Source organism: Equus quagga, chromosome 5 (assembly GCF_021613505.1).
Source record: "Equus quagga isolate Etosha38 chromosome 5, UCLA_HA_Equagga_1.0, whole genome shotgun sequence".
Classification (NCBI taxonomy): Eukaryota; Metazoa; Chordata; class Mammalia; order Perissodactyla; family Equidae; genus Equus; species Equus quagga.
The window spans coordinates 16,407,334-16,431,436 of record NC_060271.1 but is presented as its reverse complement, the minus strand read 5'-3'; the positions used below and the strand labels follow the sequence as shown (position 1 = coordinate 16,431,436).

Sequence of the window (24,103 nt, the reverse complement as noted above, 5' to 3'; positions counted from 1 at the left end):
TAGATCCACAGACAATTAGAACACAGTGTCTAAGGGATATACTAGGGGCTAGTCCAGGGGATGGCGTCCAAAATCCCTTAATTATCTGATGCTCACTCATAAGAAGGGAAATAGAAGGGGGCACCTGGGAAAGGCGGATAGGCACAGAGACAGATAAAATGGACATTCCAATTAAGGGACTTGACTAGTTACTTACCCAAAAGAAATGAAAAGATGTGTACACACAACGACCTATATGTGAATGTGCATGGCAGCTTTATTTATAATAGCCAAAACTGGGAACAACCCCAATTTCTATCAACAGGTAAGTGGACAGACAAGTGGCGGTACATCCACACAGTGGAATACTCCTCAGCAATACGAAGATTGAACTGCTGATGCACATGATGTGAATGAATCTCAAAAGCATTGTGCCTAGTGAAAGAAGTCAGGGGCAAAAAAAAAAGTACTTATTTTAGGATTCCATCTATATGGAGTTCTAGAAAAGGTAAAACTCTAGTTTCAGAAAACAGATCAGTGGCTGCCAGGGGAACGAAGTGGGAGGGGAGAAGTGAGTGCAAAGGGGCACAAGAGAACTTTTAGGGGATAAAGTAAATGTTCTACATCGTGATTGTGGTCTGGCTACATGGGTGTAGGCACTTAGTAAAACTCTGAATTGTACAGTTAAAAAAGTAAATTTTATTATATGTATAATATGCCTTTTTTTTTTTTTTTTGGCGAGGAAGATTGACCCTGAGCTAACATCTGTGCTAATCTTCCTCTATCTTAGGTGGGATGCTACCAGAGTGTGGTTTGACGAGATTTTCTAGGTCCGTGCCAGCAATCTGAACCTGTGAACCCCAGGCCGCCAAAGCAGAGTGCACAAACTTAACCCGCCACCAGGTCAGTCCCTGTATGTTATACTCTTGATATCATGTGGTGGCACCTGAGATGTGCTGGGTTCTGAAGCTAGGAGTGAGAGTTGGATATACTCTGCTTCCTTTTGCTTCTTTCTTTTCTTTTTTTTTTCTTTCTTTCCTTCTTTTCTTCCTCCCATCCCTCCTTCCTCTCTTCCATCCTTCCTTCACTCCTTCCATCCTTCCTCCCTCTCTCCCTTCCCGCTTCCCTCCTTCTTCCTTCCTCCTTCTTCCCTCCCCTCTTTCTCTTCCTTCCTTCCTTTTCTCCCTCTCCCCACCCTCCCTTCTTTCTCCCTCCTTCCTTCCTCTCTCTCCCTTTCCAAGCCAAGCCCAGTGGCAGGCCCCTGAGCTCCCAGCACTTCCAGTGCTGCCATTACAAATTAGTGGAAATGATCAGACACCCAGGCAGACTGATTCTCAGCTTACTTCAGAGGGGCAGATGTTCTGCAAAACCGGCCAGTGACCCACAGAGAAGGCTGGCAAGCCCACACGGCTCTCATTGGGCCCCTCTGTGGCTTTTGCTTCCCAGGTAGAAAGTATGCATATATTAGAAGAAGAGGAAGCACCTTTCCAAGAATTACTTGGCCTTGGGAGTCACCTGCCTCTGTCCAAGAAAAACATTCATTCACCCTTGAATTGTTCTTTCCAAAATATTTGGGAGGGTAGGGGTGAGAGGCTATAGCAGGGGAGAAAGGGAGATGGAAAGAAAAGGGGAAGCAAATGCCACCCTGCTCTGAGATGGCAGCAACATGAGCTCTTACCATCTTCAACCCTGGAAAGGACGGAGGGAGGGAGGGAACCCTTCACTCAACCAGTTCTCGCCTGGCTGCCTAAGTAAGACAGCACCCCATCAGGGGTGCCCCTGAGACGTGAATAGAGAAGTTAACAGGGCAGGGAGGCAGGAGGGTAGGGGACAGAACGTGAGACTGGCACAGTTCCTCCCCTGAGCCTGCAGGAGGCCCGTGACAGCCGGAACGTCCATCTGCTATGCCCCACCACTAGTAGGCTCACAGGAAGGGAAGAGGACAATGACAGCCCAATGGCCCCTTGCTCAGAAGTTACACCAGGAGGTGAGCAGCAGGATCTGCCTGCCTAGGAGTAAACCACACCAGAGGCATCAGGCAGGGCTCTCCTGGACAAACCCCTTCCAGCCACAGAGTTGCCAAAAGGCAGGGAAGTTGAGTTCAGCCAAGTGCAATCCAGCCACAAGGGCCGTGGGAGGGGGCTGGGGATGCCAGCTGCCATCCAAGTCCTGTTTGCTGGCAGCTGAGAGAGTCACTAGGCTTGGCTTGGACAAGGAGAGAGCAGGCTTTCAGGGAAGAGAGAGGAAGGAAGGATCTTAGAGCACTGCATGCTTGCACTTCTTTTTCCAAAAAGAGTTGCTCCTCAGCTGGTAAGGCCTATCGTTCAATAACAAACTAAGAATGAAGAGATAAGGGGAGCATAAAGGTAGAACTCTGCCACAAGACAGGAAAAAACAGGCATCCATAAGAGAAAAGATGAGTAACTCTGGGCATCTGGCTCTCAGAAAGTGCAAGAGGAAAGAGACAGTCTCTAATCCTAATTCACTCTGTTCCAGGTTTCGAAAAATGCTGCATCTAAGAGAAATGCTCTGTCAAAGCAGGACAGTCAATGTGTGGAAGGGAAAATCAGCCAAAAGTCCATCAGCTCTCCCAAATTACCAAGAAAGAATTAATTGCCATGTAGCTGATGTACTTGTACATTTAAAGGCTAAACTATCCATAATCTACTCAGTATCACTCATTTCTATTCTGGCATGACTCTTATTGGTGGGTTTAAAATGCTGATCCCCCATCCACTAGCACCAATCAGTCTTCCATCTTAGCCTGGAAGGAACCTGGATGAGCAATATTACTAGGAACATATCATCATATCTATTGAATGAATCATGGAATAGAGTGACCATTATAATAAATGCGTGTGAATACATACATCCTCTCAATAGACTCAGCATAGTCTTTCACAGTTAACAAGTGTTGAGGCTAATTGTGGCATTAAAGAAACATAGACTTTTATTTCCAGTGCTATGGTGGACTGGGTATGCAGGCAACTCTACTGAAAACAACTAAGAAAACCGGATGTTTTAGAAAACCACATTTTGTTTAATGACTAATGAGCTGAGAAGTTGGTAAGACATATTCAGCGGGCAAAAACTAAGTCAAAGCTGGAGCCCAGAATGGAAACCAAGTCATGAAGCCAGTTTGAGGACATCTGCCAAACAAAGTGACCTTGAGGTTCACCTTTTGTGGCCTCATGGGATGAAAGGACAAGATAAGAATTTCCCAGAATGGATAAAAGATAGTATCACATGGATCCAGGAAGTCCAGTGAATACCAAATATGAGAAATAAAAAGAAATATACATTTATACACATCTTTGTGAACCTGTAGAACACCAAAAACCACTACCAAACATTGAAAAGCAGAGAAAAAAAAGATTACTCTCAAAGGAAAGACAAGACTGACAGTAGATTGCAGAGACAATAATGGAAAAAATAAGATAGTCAAATAATTATCTTTATTGTATTGGAGAGAAAGTAACTGTCAACCTAGAATTCTACCCAGAAAAAAATCTCTCTCAAAAACAAGGGAAAAATTAGTGCATTTTCAAGCAAACGAAAACAGAGTTTGTCACCAGCAGATCCTCACTAAAGAAAACTCTAAAAATCATACTTCAGGCTTTCTCAGAAAATACTAAACCAAACAAGTTGGTGGAACTACATTAACATTAGTCAGAATAGACTTTAAAACTAAAATATTTACTATAGAAACAAGCACCACTTCATCATAAAAGATTCTATTCACTAGAAAGATAAAACAATTCTAAACCTGTAGGTATATATTAACAAAGGCTCAAAATACATAAAACAAAAAACTGACAGAACCATAAGAAGAAATAGAAAAATCACAGTAGGAGATTTTAATGTACTTCTTTCAGTAACTGACTGATCAAGCAGACAAAAAATCAGTAAAGATATAAAGGATTGAACAACACAGTTAAGAAGCTCAATCTAGTGGAGTTACACAGAACACTGCATCTAACAACGACAGATCCACAGAACTTTGTGAAAATTGACCACATACTAAGCCTACAATGAGCCTTAACAAATTTAATAGGCTGGGTGACAGGCAAACATTTGCCAACCATGATGCAATTAAGTTAGAACCCAATAACAAAAAGGTAACAACAAGAAAAACAAACAAATTCCCAGAGGTTTGGAAATTAAGAAACACAGCTACATTTATAAGTCAAAGAACAAATCACAGTGGAAATTAGAAAATACTTAGAACCAAATGATATAAAAATATTATGTATCAAAAATGTGTGATGGAGTTAGAGTGGAAATATATAACACATAACACTCATAATAGGAAAACAAAAAGCCAAACATTCAACTTAAGAAGTTAAGAAAGAACAATAGATCAAATCTAAGTAAGTTAGAAGGAAAAAATGATAAAAAATAGTATAGAAATTAGTGAACTAGAAGAAAAAATAAATGATAGGATCACAAAGTCAACAACTGATTCTTTAAAGGATTAGCAACATGGACAAAATTCTGAAAATACTATTCAACAAAAGACTATAGAAGACACAACAGTATTAAAAGTAGAAAGGGGACATAACCACAGATGCTACAGAGCTTAAAAAGATAAAAGCATATTACAAATAACTTCATGGTAAAAATTTTGAAAACTCAGATAAAATGGAAAAATTTCTAGAAAACTCTAACTTACCAAAATTAATTCTGGAAAAAAAAGGAAAACTTGAATAGTCCAATAACTATTGAAGAAACTGAATCAGAGGTTAAAAATCTCCAGGGAAGAAAGAACGCCAACCTTACATAAGGTTGGCATTCAACCTTTTGAACATATATAAAGAGGAAACATTCTACAACTCACTGTACAAGTCTAGCATAACCTGGATACAAAAGCCTGATAAGGATAATATGATAAATGAAAATTACAGCCCAATACATTCACGAGTGAACACAGATGCAAAACTTCCAAGCAAAATATTAGCAAAACAAATCCAGCAGTGTATAAACAAATGAATCCATCATGACGAAGTCAGGTTTATTCCAAGAAAACAAGATTAATTTAACATCGGAAAATAGTTCACCAGACATTAACAAATTAAAGGAAGAAAAAATTACATAAATCCTTCCAAGAAATGCAGAAAAGGGATTTTATAAAGTTCCATTTATTATTTTTTTAAAAAACTCTTTGCAAACCACAAAAGAAGGATGGTTTCTTATCCTGATAAAGAATCTCAAATCTACAAGAAAATCATTCTCAAGAGAAAATGTTGAACATGAAAGGCAGAACTCTAAAACTTTTGAAAGGTAACACAATCGACTATTTTACAATCTTGCCATAGGGAAGGATGCCCTTAAAAAGACACAAAAATTCAGTGATAAAGGAAAGATAGATAAATTTCTTTACACTAAAACCCAGAATTTCTGCCACTCTAAAAAATACCAAAAAAGATCAAGAAAAATCTCACAAATTAGGAGCAGTTATTTTCAACACTAAGAAATAGTCTCCAGCATACATAAATAACTTCTACAAATAAATGAGAAAAATACAAACTACCCAGTTTTTAAATAAATGAGCAAAAGACTTGAAAAGGCCCTTCACACACACAAAAATAAAATTGAAAAGACCAACAAGCAAATGACAAGATGCTGAACCTCTTTAGTAATAAAATCTATCCAAACTGAAACCAGATAAGATATTACACACCCAGAAGATTGGCAAAAATTTCTGACAATATCCAACAAAATATAAAGTATTAGCAAGGATGTGGAGCAATGGGAACAATTATACACTGCAGCTGGGTATACAAATTGGTTAAACACAATGGAAATTAATTTTTTATTGAGGTGAACTTCACATAACATAATTCTGAACTATTCCCATAGCATTGAAGATGCCTGTAGTCTGTGACCAGTAATTCTACTCCTGCATATATTCCCTAAGCAAACTTATATACATGCTCTTCAGGGGACTTGAACAAGAATGTTCACAGCAGGACTCTCTACAATAGCAAAAAAATGGAAATAACTTTTGTTGTCGTTGCTAGTGCCATGGAGTCGATTCTGACTCCCAGTGACCCCGCGTACAGCCGAGCAGAACCCTGACTGGTCATTTTGTGCCATCCTCTCATCTTCCAGTGCTATATCAGACAATGCTCTGCTGCTATTCACAATGTTTTCACAGCCTATTTTTTTTGGAAGTGGATGGCCAGGTCCTTCTTCCTAGTCTGTCTTAGTCTGGAAGCTCCCCTGAAACCTGTCCACCACAGGTGACTCTGGTGGTTTTTGAAATATTGGTGGCGTAGCTTTCAGCATCACAGCAACACGCAGCCGCCACAGTGTGACAAGCAACAGATAGGTGGTGTGGTTCCCTGACTGGGAAATGAACCCAGCCCGTGGTGAGAAGAGGGCCAAATCTTAACCACTAGACCACCAGGGCTGGTGGAAATAAGTGTTTGCTAATAATAGAATAGATATATAAACCACAATATAGTCATTCAATGGAATTACAGTTCAGCAAAATAAAAAAATTTCAGCTACATTCAACAACATGAACAAATCCAGGAGTGAAACATTTAACAGTGAGTTGGCATAGGGACTGTACAGTCAGAAGAGATCCCAGCCATAATGCTGAAGCTGGGTCCCAAGACCCCCTGCTGTGCTAGATGTAATCCCTTCAGGAAGGTGAAGGCACTTGAGGAGGTCTTGTGGGAGCACTGGAGGGAGTCAGGTAGGCAGCAATTTACCACCAACTGACATGGAAACATTTCAGTTGTTTGTCAACCAGGGCAGCCTTACTGGTACGTATGGGCTAACTCTGAGCACGAGAGCACAAGAATACAAACAGTATATTCCATTTATATGAAGTTCACACACACGCACAACTAAACAAGATATTGTTTAGGAGAGCAAACAGAAGACGGTAAGACAATCAAGAAAAGTATGGAGAAAAGAGACAGAAATGTCCCGGAAATGGTTAGCCCTGAAAAGGGAGGGGAGGGGATGGGATGGGACGGGGTGGAGAGGGCTACCATTCTTCAAAGGTAGGTAACACTCTTTTTCTTAAATTGACAGGCGAGTACATGAGTGTTGATCATATTATTATTCTTTATACCTTAATATATAGTATCTAAGTGTTCTTTTGTAGATATAAAAGTGGCTATTTCATTCAAATTACTTTAAAAGAATATTTTAAAAGAAAAATTTAATTAAAAACTCTCATACCAAATTGCTGTGATTCCTGCCATATCTCGTCCAGTTGCTTGGCAAAGATTATCTCCTCAAGTGTAATTGGTGGAGATCATCTTTGATGACTTAAACCCACTTAAAATTCTAAGAGCTTCTACCCAAATCACTCTAGGATGTTCTTGCAAGATTCTCACCAGTGAGGAGCAGCAAGACCCAATCTCCAGAGTATATTCTGCTCTTGCTCTTTTATTTACTATAATCATAAGCACTGTGGTTTTATTTTATTATTTTTTTTAATTTCTTGGAATCTTCTCAAATTTTGAAATCTTTAAAATGAGGGCATGGAGTAAATGACTACATTCTGTTTCTCTTGCCTAGATTTCAACGGCGATAGTCTCATTTTAAATCCTTCTCCATACGCTTCAGCTGTGTGATGCTCCAATTCTCTTCATGGAGACTTGCTGACAGTTGGGGGAAGTTTCTAAATGTATTAAGTGTAGATCGAGGGCCAGGGATTGGGGGGAATTTGAGAGGTGGCACATGTGCCATTTTTTAGCAACTCCAGCAGATGGTCAGCATTTGTAGATATAACATTCACTTCTCAGTTATTGGTGAACAACCCTAACAGCGACGCTAGATTGCAATTGTCCTTTTCCTAAAGCACAAGTGTGACCTGTGTGTTGCAAAGCTGCAGCACAAGAGCAAGTCACTAAGCTAGAGAGGGAGCCTTGTCAAAGCTCCCCATCCCAAGACACTACCAGGGAGACAGAAACTCTCTGGAATTAAGAGAAACTTTATTTTCTTGAGTGCAAGTTGAAAAGGCAAGTCATTGATGGCCTGTGAATAATCATGGGAACCTCTCCTCTCTGGACAGAACCTGACGCAGAAGGAAGTCAAAAGCCTATGCAAATACTTCTGTATTTGCAAGTTTGGGGATTTGCCAAGGGTTTGAGAAGCATCCATACAGAATGTCAAGGGTCTACTGCATTGAATATTGATTGAAGAGGTTTTCAGAATTCTACTTCTATTAAGATTAAATCAGTTCATTTTTATCAGGGCTCCTGTGATCTTAAGATAGCTCCAGCATCCAACGGGAGCCTGGAAGTCCAATGAATGACTGAATAGACTAACTTTGGTGACAGAGGCTCAACAGAACATGTCATGTATTTATAACATTGCTTTTATTTTTTCATCTCTTTCTTTTATTGGTTTATTGGCTTTTCTTTGGATCCCAGTCATGTATACATTACTCATTCTTTTGATAAGTTGGCCCTGAACCCCAATTCAAGGACATTCAGAGAGTTCCCAAGATTCCCAAGACTAACATCCCTACGCTTCTCCCCGGCTTCACTCTCCAAATCGGAGGGGCATTCTCAGTTTGGCATTCTCAGTTTCCCTCTCCTGCACATCTAGATGGAAAGCTCCACCCTTCTCCTTTTATCACAAGCATCCAGCCACACCTGGTATTTTGTAACACTCAGTAATGAGGAGAGGAACCACATCATTCATACACGCTTGGCTTTCATCAATGGGCCAAATCTACAACCCAAGCACATTTTCCCAGATGTGACCCTCCCAAAAGGGCAGCCCTCTGGAGAGTGTGGTTCAGCCACCAACCCCTACCTCCACCGCCTTCCAAGCCCCCTGGGATTCCAGAGAAAACTTTTCTCTCCACCTTATTACATCAGTATCCTTCTGCTATAGACATAGAACCTTTGGACAGTTTTGACCATTTCTGATCATATTCAATTACCTGTTATTGACAGTTTCTTTTAGCAAGTTAAAAAATTTCTTCAAATAATTTGCCAAAACAATGAATTTACGTGCATCTTGAAACCAAGCAATACCCTTCTGCTACTTTCAATTAGGGTCTTCACATCTTCCGCATACGCACTGAATTTAGAAATACTCTTTAGAAAGTGTCAGCATTCTTTTTCCTCTACTTTTGTTTTTCCTTGTGTCTTTGTTTTGGACTAAACTGTAACTAAGCGAATCAGCAGCGGGTCAGGCAAAGCTCAGCGCTGCTCTCGGAACTCAGACATCCTTCCAATTGTGAGCACAATGTCTGAATTGAGTAAACACCACAGCTTAGCATGAGGGTGTTGCCATGACATCCTGAACTCGTTTTTCTGACAAGAGTTTTAACAGCACTGTGGTGGTGGGGAGTCCACATTCCCTATGCTGACGTAAGAAACACATGCCACTAGGGTTGACCTCTGCGGCTTCATCTTTTCTATAATCGGATCTCTTCCAACTGCAGCCAGGCTGGCGTCGCCAAGTTGGAAAGCTTGAAGTTTGTCTGCGGCTCACAACAAGACAGGTTGAGATTTGCATGTTTCCTTCTCAGAAGAGTCTGGAGCATCCAATGTTAGCACACAAGCGCTACGAATACCAGCATAACAGTTCCCTGCTACGTTTCAGCAGATCGTAAAGTTCTCAATTAATTCAACAGGAGGGCTTTTTAGTTAATATAATTTTTATCAGTAAGCTCTTGGCTGTCCAGAAACCTCAGAGGTTCTGTTATCCTGCACAAATGCAGTTTTTCCTTTAAGTATCAGGCTAGAAAAAAAAAATTGGGGGGTATACTTCAAATTCTCGTGCCTTTTTAAATTGGACACACAAAATGTCATTTAAACTGCTCTTGAGGCACCTGGGTCATTGTGAGCATCAGTTATTTTGCTACAAAATAGAGTCCTGAAGATCCGTCAAAATATATAAAATTTCATTGACTCGTTTACATTAAATATTTACATTGAATAGTCTTAAAATTCTATGTTTTGAATTCTTTTGCCTTTTAAATTTAAATTTAATTTTTTTTTAGTTATTCTGTTTCTCAAATTAGTACTTCTCACTGATATTTGACAAGAGAACTTTAACAATCCCTGTGCAGTACTATATCAATCTCTTCCAATTTGCTAGTGTATTTGGCAAACTAATAGCCAAGGCCCTTAGAACTTGACGCAAATGAAGAGTCTGGAAAATGGTATGAAGTTTTCTGCAATGATCAAAATACCAGAACTGTAGCTCATGATTTGAGTTGCCACTCAGGACCCCACAGGAGAAGTGAAATTGTGTAAATGTGAGTTCCAAATTGCTGTGGCATTATGCTAATACCCAACAGCTACAGAGCACATGCCACTTCTTAGCCCAGTTCATTTCTTCTCAAGATACTTACTTGGGGGGCTTGGTAAGGCTATGAGGATTATACCCACTTTACAGATGAAGAAGAACATCCGTCAAGGGCTTTGGCCAAGTCTGGCCCGAAACACCAGGGCTGCCTGTTCACATAGCCAGTGTTTCCCACCCTGGCTGCCCAGGGCTTCTGTAGATTTGTAAACATGCCTTGATTCCAACAGAATCGAATGGGGAACACACGCCAGGGCCTCCTTGATGGGCAGCACGGAGAGCAGAAAAGAACCTGAGAGACCTCAAGGAACTCACAGAGCAGGAAATGAGAGACAGGTGAAAAGCTATCCAGTTGTCACACGGCTTTCTTAACATTATCTTCCATCAAGTCGGGGCCTGGAATTTGCCAGGACTTCAGAATAAATGCATCTTCCTCTTGCTTGTACCTTTCACACGCTAAATGCCTCAATGGCTCACTTGGCAAGAACCCAAAGGCAGCACACACTTCTCCACTCCAAGGAGGGTGGCTGCCACTGAAACACAATGACTGGAGACAAGACAACCACAGTGCCTGTGAGTGCATCTTGATTCACTGCCACGCGTACACCTTAGTAGTGGGCCCTTAAAATAGACCCACCGGGGTGCTGACTGCAAGAAAACAATCTTAGCCTGGAGGGGCCAGATTTCCCCACCAAATTAACAAGTCCACCCAGACGCCCCAGGCTGAGGCACTGAGGGGTGTGATAAAGAGGCCTCAGGTGACAATTCTGTGTCCTGTGGGTGCCTTAGCTAAAGACAGAATTGGGAGGAAAGAGAGAGAGCTAAGCGTCACACACACCCTCCCCTCCTGCCTGCAGATATCTTGGTGGGACAGCTGTTCCTCTACCTTGCAAAAAAATCCCACAGTATTTTAAGGCAAGAATGTACAGGGCCTCCAGCCTCTGCAAGTCATCACAGCTTTAAACAGCATATGACAAGCAACTCAGGCAGCATCTGAGGTCCACTCTTCAGCCCCACAGCAAAGTCCAACCCCACAACAAAACTGAAATCCTAGCTGGGCAGAAACTCTTCGCCTCAGTGGGAAGCATGAAGAATAGCTGGGACCTAAAACCAGTGAGCCTGGGCGGCCACCCTGGGGCTCAGCAGGGGTGCCTCCAACCTTCTCCAGTGTTCATGAGGGGTGAAATGACCAAATGTAAGTTCAGACAAGCAATCACTGGCTGAAATGGATGTGGGAGAGTCTTCCGATCAATACCAACCCAAAGCCACCACGCTGTCCCCAATGGATGCATGATCTTTGCCCCGGTGTTCTTCACATGAGTTGCTCAGATTATTCCTCCTCTTCCCCACACCCTCCCTGCCCCCAGCATACACATAGTTACATAAAAACATCTTAAACGTGGGACCCAACTTCTTCAGTCCGGGGGAGGACCGGGAGATGGTGGGAGCTGCTCGGGCGCACGGTCTGATCATCAGCTGAGGTTACATAATGACACAAACAAGGACAGGAGAACGTTCGGTGGTCAGTCCCGCGCACACTTCATCCCCGCCCCGCCCCTCCCACCCCCTATCACCCAGAAAGCAAGCCAGTTTTAAAATAACCAAAGCACACGATGTGGCTGGAGGCGGGGCAGACCTGGCTGCTGCGGTTACAGTGCCAAAGGCTACCAGAAACTTGAGGGTGCGCCGCAGAAAGAGGGCCAAGGTGCTGCTCACCAGGCGATCAGACTCCGCAGACCCTACTGCCTGCAACCACTGCCCCCAAAGCTCAAGGGAGGGCTGAGCCACAGAAGTGGTCCCGACCTGCAAGCCGCAGCGTAAACCAAAGCAGCAGCGATCAGCGAAACCAACGCCTGGCCTCCCAGTCCCTCTAGACCGCGTCTCCTGTCCAAGTCTACGCGGGTCAGCTTGTCCTCCCGGCTCAGGAGTCCTCAGACAGCCCACACAGTCTCAGCAGGGGCCACTCAACACCATCAGTGTTTCCAATTTTAAAAGATGGCAAAATGTGGGGCATAACTTGGACAAGGGGCACCGGCTTTGCTAGCGGAAAGGCAAGAAGCCCCAACGGAGTAGGAGTTTGGTTTTTGTTTTGTTTCGTGTTGTTTGGAGGAGAGGGAGGTTGTGATTTTGCTTCAGATACATTTTTAGGGGACTAGGAATAAGGGGCGAAGGGAAACAGCTGCCTTCTGCCTTGCACCCAGCATCCTCCCAATCTCACTCTCAGCCAGCCGGCAACGAACGGCCTCAACAATCCCGGAGCATCAGCCAGGGCAGCGGAAGAAAATGCAGGTGCTGCAGGAGGCGAGGCGTTTGCCCGACAGCTGGGGCTCATTAGAGAGCCCGGTCGCCAGTGCGCCGGTGCCGACCGGCTGCCAGCTAGAGAGCAGGAGCGCGCGGCGCGCACAGGGTTACAGCCGCCGCCGCGGTGATTGACACGCGGGGGTCACTTGAGGCTCGCGCCGCTCCCCCAGCACCAGGCCGGGCAGCCAGCTCAGCCCACCGAGGGCACCGCACGCCGCGCGGCCGCCCACCCTGCAGGCCGGCCCCTGCGCCTCTGCAACCGGACACCTTGCCCAAGAAAGGCAACGACAAAATGGAATCGCAGCTCGCCATCCCACTTCCCCGGGGCGGCCGCAGGCAAAAACACAATAAATAAAATAAAGCACAAGGAATCCATCGCCGAATAAAAATCCAGAGTCCCCTACCTTCGGCCTTGGGATGGCAAACTGGTCCTGTGTTCTCTGACCCACGGATCCAGCCCCTTCTTCATGAATTATTCCGGCCAGTCAGGATTTTGTGCATTTTTTCATGAACACCTGTTTCAAGTAAGGGGTAAAGACCTTATTGAAAGAATTGTCCTTAAAAAATAACCTGTGCACACATATGTCCATCCAAGCATGCATGCGTGTTTGTATACACACATAGGCACACGGAATATACATGTACATTGAGGCACCAAACTAGGCAGTTGGATAATGGGAGAGTCGGCTGGTTGTGAGCATGCTCGCGCCAGGAACAGATCCACCCTCTGTTATTCCTCTGAATAAATATAAATCACGATCAGAAACCCAAACAGTAGCATCCCTCTTGAATTCCTGCTGCTGAAAAACACGGAATAAATTCAGCCCGCAGACACAGAATCTAATCAGCAGCTGTTTTCCGAACCCAGAGCCAACCCATGCCTTGCTTCTCTTTTCCACTATGAGTCCAGACCTTTTTTGAAAGGGGTTTTAACCTTTTAAAGATACAGTACACCAATTATCACTTCTGAACAGCTATCATTCCCAGCGCAGGAAGCCAGTCGCCTGCCTAAAGCCAGGGCAGGCTTGCAGGCAATGATAATGATTTCATTTATCGGTGCCTTTAAAAAATTGCATGGAGAGAGAGAGAAAGAGAATGTAAATGCAAGGCGTAAAACTAGGCACACATTTATTGCACCAATGTGTTCCTCAGTGACTAATCAGCATATTATGTAAACACTATGACCCTTCACTTCTCAACACACTTGTTCACCGGGTCAGACAACACAGAAGAGGCTTGTCAGCACCAGTGTCACCCCTAACTGCTGATAAAGGACCAGGAAGCCTGCCAAGGCGGCTGAAGGAAGCGGGGACCTCTGCCACCTCAGAGTTAACCACAAGGCACTCCTCACCCCAGCCTCCGGTGCCATGTCCTCAAACTAAAGAATCCTTCGGGCCTTACTACTCAATTATAATGCAATCTAGGACCACATCTTTTTCCAAGACACTTTTTTTTTTTCCAACCAGAATCTAGAACCAAAACTCTCTCCTGAAGCCTTTGAGACTCTAAGATTCAGACGGAGGCCCTTCTTCAAGATTTTGTTAACAGGACGGTTTTGTTTCCTTTTTTTTCCCACGGCTAGGTTGAGCATGAAGGTAGAAAAATGCAGTGGGGAGGGGATAAACTTCCCCCCAGCCCAAATGTTTTTAAAAAAATTATTCGTTAAGTACTTCAGCCACCCAGCGGGTGTTTATTCCAGTTTTCTTTTTGCTTTTAAAGAGGTAGCACTGAAAAGAAAGCAAAACTCCTAACCTCACTGATGTTTGGAAGGAAGGAAAAGGCCTTTTACAGCCTCTTTCCCACCCCAGGAGCCCCAGAGCTTCAGAATGGCGCTGGCTGCTTCCCCCCAGGTCCCACCCGGCAACAGCTGCAGAGCTTGCCTGGGGAGCACCCCTAAGACTCCCCACTCCCTGGGGCATATCCCTCCAGCCCTAGCCTCAGAGCCCATTCCTTCTCTTGGCATACCACTGAAACCAATGCACTGCCGCCCTCCCACCTTGTCGCAGGTGCTGCCTGCCCTACCCTCTCCCTGCCACATGCACACACACACAACTCCCTCTCTCTCTTCTCTCTCTCCTTCCAGGGCTCTTTAGCAGAAAATTATCATATTTCATGTGTCATCGCCCCAGCTAGCTGGGCCTGTCACTGATTGGCTGGGCACTGGCAGCCGGAAATGTCACCAGCCACACAGCTTGGAACTGGCTCTCCGGCGGCCACCACAGACCTGAGCCCAGGAGGTTCTGTGACAAGGTGCAGACCTTCCACAGGCAGCCTGTCACTCCTCTCCCTGGTCCAGCCCCACGCCCTCTTGCTGCTTCTCTCTCTGTCCCCAGCTGGGGGAAGGGACCGCCAGGGGACGTGGAGGGAGTCTCCAGCCATGCTGGAGCTGGAGATAGCTCCAACTGCAGGGAGAGAGGGAGCCGCTGAAATTCCTGTTCTTCCCAGCATGTTGGGGAAGAAACTAAAGATGTCTCCATTCGCTTTTAAAGATTGGGAGAAAGTGCTCCTGACAAAAACAGTCTCTCCTCACATTAAAAAAATAATAATCAGTAAGGCTGGGTGAAACCAGATTTTTTACCCTTGGGAGTTTATCTACTGCTGCTCTTTATTCCCCATCTAAGATCACATGCATGCACCGAGGTATCATAATCCTAATATCCCAGGGCTGTCAGGGAATCTTGAAGGTGATTCAGTCCATCCTCTTCCCTTAAACAGAACAGCTCTTAAACCTCCAGAAAACTCACCAGCGAAGGAGGCTTCTTCTTGAAGGAGGCTTTGCAAAGCCTTGGGATGCCACGCAAGTTGTGAAGAGTTAAATGGTCTTTGTAGTGACCAACATGAATCACTTTGGCTGTAATTTAAGCTGAGTCCCTCCTGCTGTATCTTCAGCAGGTTTCATGTGACTCACCATTTAAGTCTCACCTCATTCTGTCCTCCTAACTAAATTAAACCCTATCTCTGGACCTTTTTGTGAAAGTTGTTTCTCAAACCTTTAATTATGCTGCTTTATTCTTTAGACCTTAGAGAAAAGCCTCCCAGAGGGAGATGAGGCTGAAAGGTCACTTGGTCCCGCCATCCATATGATGCTCCATTTCCCCCTCCTATCTCCACTCTGGGGCTTTTGGTTTTAGGGACGGTAAACTGGGCTCATACATCTACTCCCCCCTACTCCTCCAAAACAACACCACAACAACATTTATATGACCAAAGCATCAGTGGCAGTGCCGGGAACCAGAGAAAAATGCCACCAATGAAGCTGACATTTTGAAGAACACAGGGAAGATATAAAGTAGATGAGATGTGGGTGAGGAAAAGCTGACTTGTGATGATAAGCTCCTGATTCTGCACCGACCACCTAAGAAGAAAGTGCACCGTTTTCCAGAAAATGGTCCTGGAAAATCCCAAGCCCAGAAGATCAGAGATTTGATAAGGGTCATGGGCATCAGTTCAGAAGCAAATTAAAGGACGTCAGGAACTAGACTGGCTCTCTCCACAGAGGATGGCAGGTATTCCACAGAATCTCCGGAAAGTGGCAGGTGTGTCCCTAATATGAGCAGAAGAGGAAGGATGAATAGGGGCAGGACTTCAGATCATTGGGGGACGCCACAAAAAACAAGCAAACAAGCCAAAGCAGAAGAAGAAAAAGAGATTTAAATAATCAAATAAGACACAAGATATACAAAGAGATCCAGAGATCCACTATTAGTCTAACAGGAGTTCCAGAAGCAGATAACATCGTTAATGAAGAGGAAATGCAATAATCAAGGAAGAAATAGAAAAGCATTTCCTTAAACTGTAGGAAGACTTTAGGCCTTAGGTCACATGGGTCTACTGAGTGCTGGGCAGCAGGATCACTGAAAGAATACACAATTCTAGATGTAGTCTGATGCTCCAAGAACAGAGAAACAACCACAAGCTTCATAATAGGGAAGAAAAATCAGGCTGCTTAAAAGGAAAGAAAATCAGACTGACGTCATACTTCTCATCTGCAACACAACACTAAAAGACAGTGGCACAATTTTTAGAGAATCCTAAGGGAATATTAATGTAACTCAAGAATTTTACCAGCTGCCAAACTATAATTTCTCTCCTGTGTGACGACAAAAGAAAGGCATGTTCAAAGATACAGAAATTACCTCACCCGAATACCCTTTATTAAATAATAATAAAAGAAAAGAACATTTGAAGATTGATTCCAGCCAAGGGAAAAAATAAGCCAAAATAATGAACTCAAGAAAGGGGAGGATATGTTATATAAGAAAATGTAATGCAAAAGAAAGCCAATAATATTAATGTATGGTTACGTATAAAAATAAAAATGAGGTTGTAAAGTTTAGTTGTTAGCAAGAAGTTTTGAAATGTAAGATATATATCTGGAATTGAACTTCCACATGATTTCAACAAAAAATTTCGAAAATCTCAGTGGAGATGGGTAAGTAAAATCACTAGAATAAAAAATAGGGAGGAAGACCATTATGGAAGGCAAATAATTACAATTTCATCTATCTCCTCTCTTCTCAAGACCATATTAAAAGGATAATAATAAATTTTTTTAAGTTGAGATATACAATGACAAAGAAAACAGTAGAAGAGCCATTAGCCAAGAAAATTGGAGAATAATAGAGGGGGCTCAATTTATCTATTTATCAATAAATATGTACTTCAATGCTACAGTAAATAAAACAGTATAGCACAATTGCAGAAACTTACAAAATGGACTGATGGAACTGAAACGAAGTCAAGAAACCGGTTCAAGTATAGTGTTTGCTATGTGAAAGGTAAGTGATAAAACTGAATTTTACATCAGTGGGGGAAAGAATGTATTCTTCAATAAATAGTGTCAAACTGTGGCTATTTGAAAAAAATTAAGCATTACTTCTAACTCATACCTTACACCAAATATATTCTATTTCCACATACCAAAAAAAATACCACAAGGAAAAACAGATGTTGTGATTGACCAATAAATGACAGAATTTATAAAGTTTTTTTTCTAATTGTGGAAAGAAAAAAATGTCATTATCCAGCCTATGCTTAAATACCATTACAATAGGCTAAATAACGGCCCCCAAAGATATCTACTTCCTAATGTCTGGAAACTGTGAATATTACCTTATATGGCAAAAGGCGTGATTAATTTAAGGCTCTTGAGATGGGGAGATTATCCTGAATTATCTGGGAGGGCCCTAAATGTAATCACAAGTATCCTTATAACAGAGAGGCAAAGAGCGGAACAGGAGAAGGCAGTGTGACCACAGAGGCTGAAATTGGCATGATGCGGCCACAAGCCAAGGAAACATGGAAGCCACCAGAAGCTGGAAGAGGCAAGCAACAGATTGTCGCCTAGAGCCTCTGGAGGGAGCACAGCCCTGCTGACACCTTGATCTCAGCCCAGTGAAGCTGATTCCAGATTTCTGGCCTCCAGAACTCCAAGCAAAGAAATATGTTATTTTAAGCCACAAAGTTTGTGGTCATTTGTTACAGTACCCATAGGAAAGTAATACAACCACCATGATGAGACACATAGTACTTCCTAGGGATTATAATTATTATTACCAGAAACAATACTTACTATGTGCCTGGCACTAAGTTATTTAATTTGCATGCAAGTAATCAGTAGAGAATTGTAGTTATTATGGCTCCATCACTTTGGAGCATGTAACCCTGGGCAAATTATTTAACTTTCTAATGCTGCTTTGTCTCATCTTTAAAGTAGAGCTAAGAATGGTACTTACCTGATGGGGTTGTTGAGGATAAAGGGAGACCATCTATGTAAAGTGCTTAGCACAGTGGCTGGCAATAAGGGCTCCATAAGTGATAACTAATAATGAGAAAGTCATTCCTTATGCTGGGCTGCGGTCTGCCTCCCAGAGCATCCTCTCACTGATTGTAGTTCTTCCATTTGGATACATACAGAACAAGAGTCTCCTAACCACATGACTGTCCTTCAAATATGTGAAGACGATGATCATATCATCAAGAGTCTTAGCTTCTCTACACTAAAAGTAACCAACGCCTTCAATTATTGCTCTTGTGAATTCATCCAGAGTCCCGTTGCCATCCTGATCACCTTCCCTGAACACATTCTTGTACACCAAAAGGTGTGATCCCAGACTCATCACCATCTTTGTTCTAGAATAGGAGTTGGCAAACTGTAGCCCTCAGTGAAGCCTATTTTTTTTATAGTTGGGAACTAACAATGGTTTTGACATTTTTAAAAGACTGCAAAAAACAAAAACAGAAAAGAATTTTCAACAGAGACCATATATGACCTGCAAAGTTGAAAATACTTGGCCTTTTTTGGAAAAAGTTTGCCAATTCCTTTTCTAGAAGATACGTATACTTCTATCAATGGACTATAATATTGCCCAAGACTTTTTTGCAAACAGATTGCACTGTTGTATCATAATGATTTAACTATATGGCTGCTAATTGTTCAATCAGTATCCATTCTCCCCTCTCCTTCTTACCCAGTAATAGAATTCTTAGCTAGGAATTTGGCTAACAGTTAAAGACTACATTTCCCAGCCTCCCTTGTAGGAAGGTGTGGCCAGGAGGCTAGCTTCTAGCCAATGGGATGTAAGCAGATATAAAATATATAGTTTCCTAGCCCTGCTCTTAAAGGGAAGGATCATGCCCTCCTCTTCCCTTTTACTTTCCCATTGGCTGGAAGGTGGACCTGACAGCCATGTGGATGAAGAGTGGCAGAGCAACAAGATAGAAGGATCCTGAGTTTCTGGTGCTGCCGTTTCACCCTGTACTGCTTATTCTCAGTCTGTGAGAGGAAAAGAAACTTTCACTTTACTTAAGCCATTGTTATTTTAGGTCTTTGTGACAGCAACTGAATCTGTGCCCTAACCAATACAACTATCAATTTCAACTCTCAAGTATTTTTCATATTTATGGCTGCTAAGCCACATATCTCTCTCATTCTGTACTCCTACAGCTAATTTTCTGGACTCCATCACAAGACATTACATTTAGCCCCATTATATTTCATCTTGTAAGAATCAGTTCATCATTTTGACCTAACTTCTGGGACCCAATTCTATCACCCAAAGTAGCTTCTATCCTTTGTAATTTCATACCACCCTTCAAAAGGCACTTTAGTTGTAGCACTCAAACCAAACACAGTGCTCATCAAAACACCTGATCAATATTAAGTATAATGTAATGGAGAGGATTGTGACCTCAGTTTGTGGGCAAAGAAAATAAGAGACTAAACTAAAGTCAAATGAAGAAGGTGGAGAGGATGGAGATGAGCAGTTATAGAGAGATTCCTATGCTCCAAGCACTCTGCTGGGAACTTCCCCATTGTTGTGTCATCTGTTAAAGATTTCATTCATTCATTAATTCATTTGTTTTTAAATTAGCAATTTTAATTTTTTTTGAAACAGTAATTACAAATACCTCCTGTTGGGGCAGAAAATCATTATCCATAAACAAGGATGCAAACATAGCCCACATAAATCTCTCTTTGCCCAAGTCCATGTGCATCTACCTGCTCGTTGGACACCTGAAGAGTGTGTTGCCAGCATTCCTAACAAGGCTTAGAGTCAAAGATAAAAACACTCCAAGTATGTAACTCAAGAATCGTCCAGTGTAGGACACTGGACAGTATTTTCAGAAACGTCTACCCTGGGCCATCTTGAGACACAGGAAGTAAGTATGTGTTGGCCCTCTGCAGAGCTAAATGGCAGAAGAACTGAGTGGGCAGGCTCTGAGTAGTCAGACCATCTGGGTTCAAACCCCGTGGGACCTTGAGTCAACTACTTAATCCTTTCCTGCCTGAGTTTCCTTATCCATAAAACAGGGATATGTTATCCTTACCACAACCATCTAAGGCAGATTTTCCCCTCTACCTTGCAGATGATGAATATGAGGCTTATGTTTCTTGTCCGAGGGCAAACCATCCAGTAAACATTAGCATGAGGATTAAACCCTAGGTCCATCTGATTCCCACCTCATGCTCAGGAAGAGGTCATGATGAAGGTAGAAAAAATAAGTTACCAAATCATGCCAAAAAGGATGGCCTGCCCACCAGAGAGAAGGTCAGAGGACTCTTAAAGTGATGCTCAAGATGAGAGCCAAATGAAGTTAATGGTGGTTTTCTTCTAACCTCCTAAGAGGAGCTTTCCTTTGTTACGGTAGAACAACACCCTAGGATGGTGTTTAAGAAAGAAAGGGCTGGCTCAAGTCCTCCTCCATTTTTACAATCATTCAGCTTGTTTGGGGCCCTTGGTGGGGTGGTTTTTAATGAAGAAAAAATTGGCCAAGGCCAATGTGCATCCCTCTTTTTGGTTCTGGTTACCTAAAAGTAAATAATTTGGAATCTAAAGTCTCTCTCGCGCACACACACACACACACAAACACACACACATACACACAAAACCTTAGAGCATTGGTTCTTAACCTTTCTTCTACCTCCTTCTACCTAAGATATGAGGAGGCCCATTGGGGATCTCAGCAATCCATGGCAGATGGTGAATGTCACCAGGAGACACATAGACTCTGTAGCAGAAGTGTTTTAATGATTAGAAAAATCCCTGATCCTGTTTAAAATCAGTGCCCTAAGTGGAACAGTCATAACTTTATGAACAAAAGCAAAGGAACACTGGGGCCAACCCAGTGGTGTAGTGGTTAAGTTCGCACGTTCTGCTTCGGCAGCCCGGGGTTCACTAGTTCAGATCCTGGGCACAGACCTACACACCACTTACCAAGCCATGCTGTGGCAGGCGTCTCGCATATAAAATAGAGGAAGATGAGCACGGATGTTAGCTCAGGGCCAGTCTTCCTCAAAAAATAAGTAAATAAATTTGTCTTAAAAAAAACAAGGAAGAATAAGATAACTTAAGATAATATGTAAGTGAAAGTCCCTGGCAGCCGGAGGATTCTATCTGAAATTGTATATCAAATCCTTGTGGAACTTTGGAAAAGTACAGGTGCTCCCAAGTTTCTGCAGGAGGATCTTGGCACATGGACCCTTTAAAGCTCTGCAGGTAATTCTGACAATCCTAGTGAAGAGCCACTGCTGGTTTCAGCTGTAGAAAGCTAAGGTCCCACAGACCTTATAAGGACCTGGGATACCAACCAACCAAACGTTCTATAGAGATATTGTAACCAATGAAGGAGGCCAAAAGTCACATTGTAGATTCAGTCTATTAACTCAGAACAAGAAAAGGACTTGAACGGTTACAGGGAGAGGGGCATTCCAGTGTGTTAGAAAGTTGGAGGCAGAGATTCTCCTCAGCTACCGACTCCCAGAGCCTGACTCTGCTTTTTCTCTCAGATGAGGATGTGGCCCTGTCAGGCTGAGTTTGGCTTTAAGAACCAAGAGAGTCCGATGTTGGTAAGAATTCCCTTCTAAGGAAACATTAAGCCAAGTGATTGGAGAAGTTCCTCCCATGTTGGAAGCTTCTAGTGCAAAAGGATTATGGTGTAGCACAAAAATGAGCTCCTCAGATCTGATGAGACCCTACTTTGGGCAGCCAGTGACATGGCAGTCATGTGCCCCAAATAGGTACTCTGGGTGCCAACCAATCTTGGACTGAGACAGGCCACGTGGCTCCCATTGCATGTGACCACCTGGCTCCTGGGTGGTTTGCATATCCTGGCTAAATAAACTCGATGTGTGCGTATGGGGTGGAGGGACGGGGGAGGCGCTCTTCTGGCAATCCACAGCTCCCTCGAAAATGCTGCAAGGACAAATAAGGGAAAGTCATAAAAAGCAAATGTGAGGCCACAGCTCCAAAGAGGAATCTAGGAACTGTAGGAGCAGGATTAGGAACCTCAGTCAGACTGGAAAGAGCTCTGATTAGCAAAGATCATGAACCAACACCACAAATTATACGTAATTTATTACATTCACTGGGGGTCAAAAACTCACATGACTTCAGGGGCCCAGCAAATATCATAATTGTGTGATACAGCCACTTACAAGTGTGTACTATAAGCCAAAGAGAACAACAGTCATCAGGCTTCCTTGCAAATCCAGTTTTAAAATAAATAAATAAAAGCTGTGTTGGCTAGAAACAGTTGGAATCAGAAGATGGATGGCCAGTTTGCACCACCTCCCGCCATGATCACAGTCAGTAAAAGAAGAGAGGAGAAAAATAAAATCCATCCTTCTCTTAGAAAGATAAAGAAAATTAGCTTTTTTAAAAAAGCAGTTTTCTAAAGAGGATTTTAAAGTCATCATTGCCTCTAAGACCTAGTTGAGACAGAATAAAAAGCCAAAGTAAGATATAGAATGAGTTTAAAAGCGCCCCCTAAAAACAGGATGTCTTCTAATGAATTGGTCAGATGGCCCCATCAGTCATTCTCAGACTGGAGGACCAGGAAGTGAATGACAGGAGGCCCAGGCAGCATGCAAGATGTTTTTCTAGAAGTCTCTTCTACAGTCTCAAGGTGTCCGTACTATGTCCTTATAACACAAAGGAGACTTTACTTCTTTCCTTCAGGCCTTCGTCATCAAAAGCTCTACTGACTTTTTTTTTCCTTTTTATTCTGAAATAATTTTAGACTTACAGAAGAGTCGTAAAGATTCTACAAAGAACTCCCATATACCCTTCGCGCAACTTCCCCTGATGTTAACATCTTACATGACCGTAGCACATTATCAAAACCAGAAAATGGATATTGCTACAATCCTATTAACTAAACCACAGATTTTTCTCTCATTTTACCCAGTCCTTCCACTCATGCCCTTTTTCTCTTCCAGGATTCAATCCAAGATCTCACATTACATTTAACTGTCATTGCTCCTTTGTCCCCTCCAATCTGTGACTATTCCTCAGTCTTTTCTTGTCTTTCACGGCCTTGACACTTTTGAAGAGCACTGATCAGGTATTTTGTAGACTGTCCCTCAGTTTGGGTGTGTCTGATGTTTCCTCATGATGAGACTGGGGCTATGGGGTTTCGGCAAGAATAGCACAGAAGCGATGTGCCTTCTCAGTACAGCAAATTGGGGCAAGGGGGCATGATGTCACTGTGTCTTATTACTGGTGATGTTAACCTTGACCTCTTGGGCAAGGTAGTGTCTGCCACGTTTCTCCCCTGTAAAGTTACTATTTTTCCCTTTGTAGTTGGTAAATATTCGGGGAGGCTCCTATGAGACTATGGAAATGTCTTGTTTCCCTTTAACCTTTCACCCACTAATTTTAGCATTCATCAGGTGATATGTCTGCAGCAATTAAGGCTGCGGTGTTCTAATTGTGATTTTCTATTTCCCTCATTCCTCTATATGTATTTGTTGGAATTCTTCTATAAGAGAGAGTTGTCCTTTCTCCCCATGAAATAACCAGTTTATTAAACTTTTATTTCTATCAATATGGACTCATGGATAGTTATTTTATTTTTTGAATGATAACCTAATATATCCTTATTTATTTATTTTTAGCTAAAACTGTTCCAGCTTTGTCCATTGGGAGCTCTTTCACATTGGCTCCTGTGTTTGACATAATCTCATTGTTGTTTTGTGACTGTTGTTGATTAGCACTTCCTGACTTTGTGGAACCACAAGATGCTCCAGGGCATC

The 24,103-nt window shown here is 42.7% G+C and overlaps 1 protein-coding gene across 2 annotated transcripts in view; it reads right to left on the bottom strand.

Annotated features, from left to right (window-relative positions):
- Positions 1–24,103, bottom strand: part of HIVEP3 (HIVEP zinc finger 3) — a 469,874-nt gene that overhangs the window by 364,620 nt on the left and 81,151 nt on the right. For both annotated transcript variants that reach the window (XM_046663190.1, XM_046663191.1), the window contains exon 2: positions 12,972–13,082. The gene's annotated coding sequence lies outside the window, so the exon portion shown is untranslated. The remainder of the gene's footprint in view (positions 1–12,971; positions 13,083–24,103) is intronic.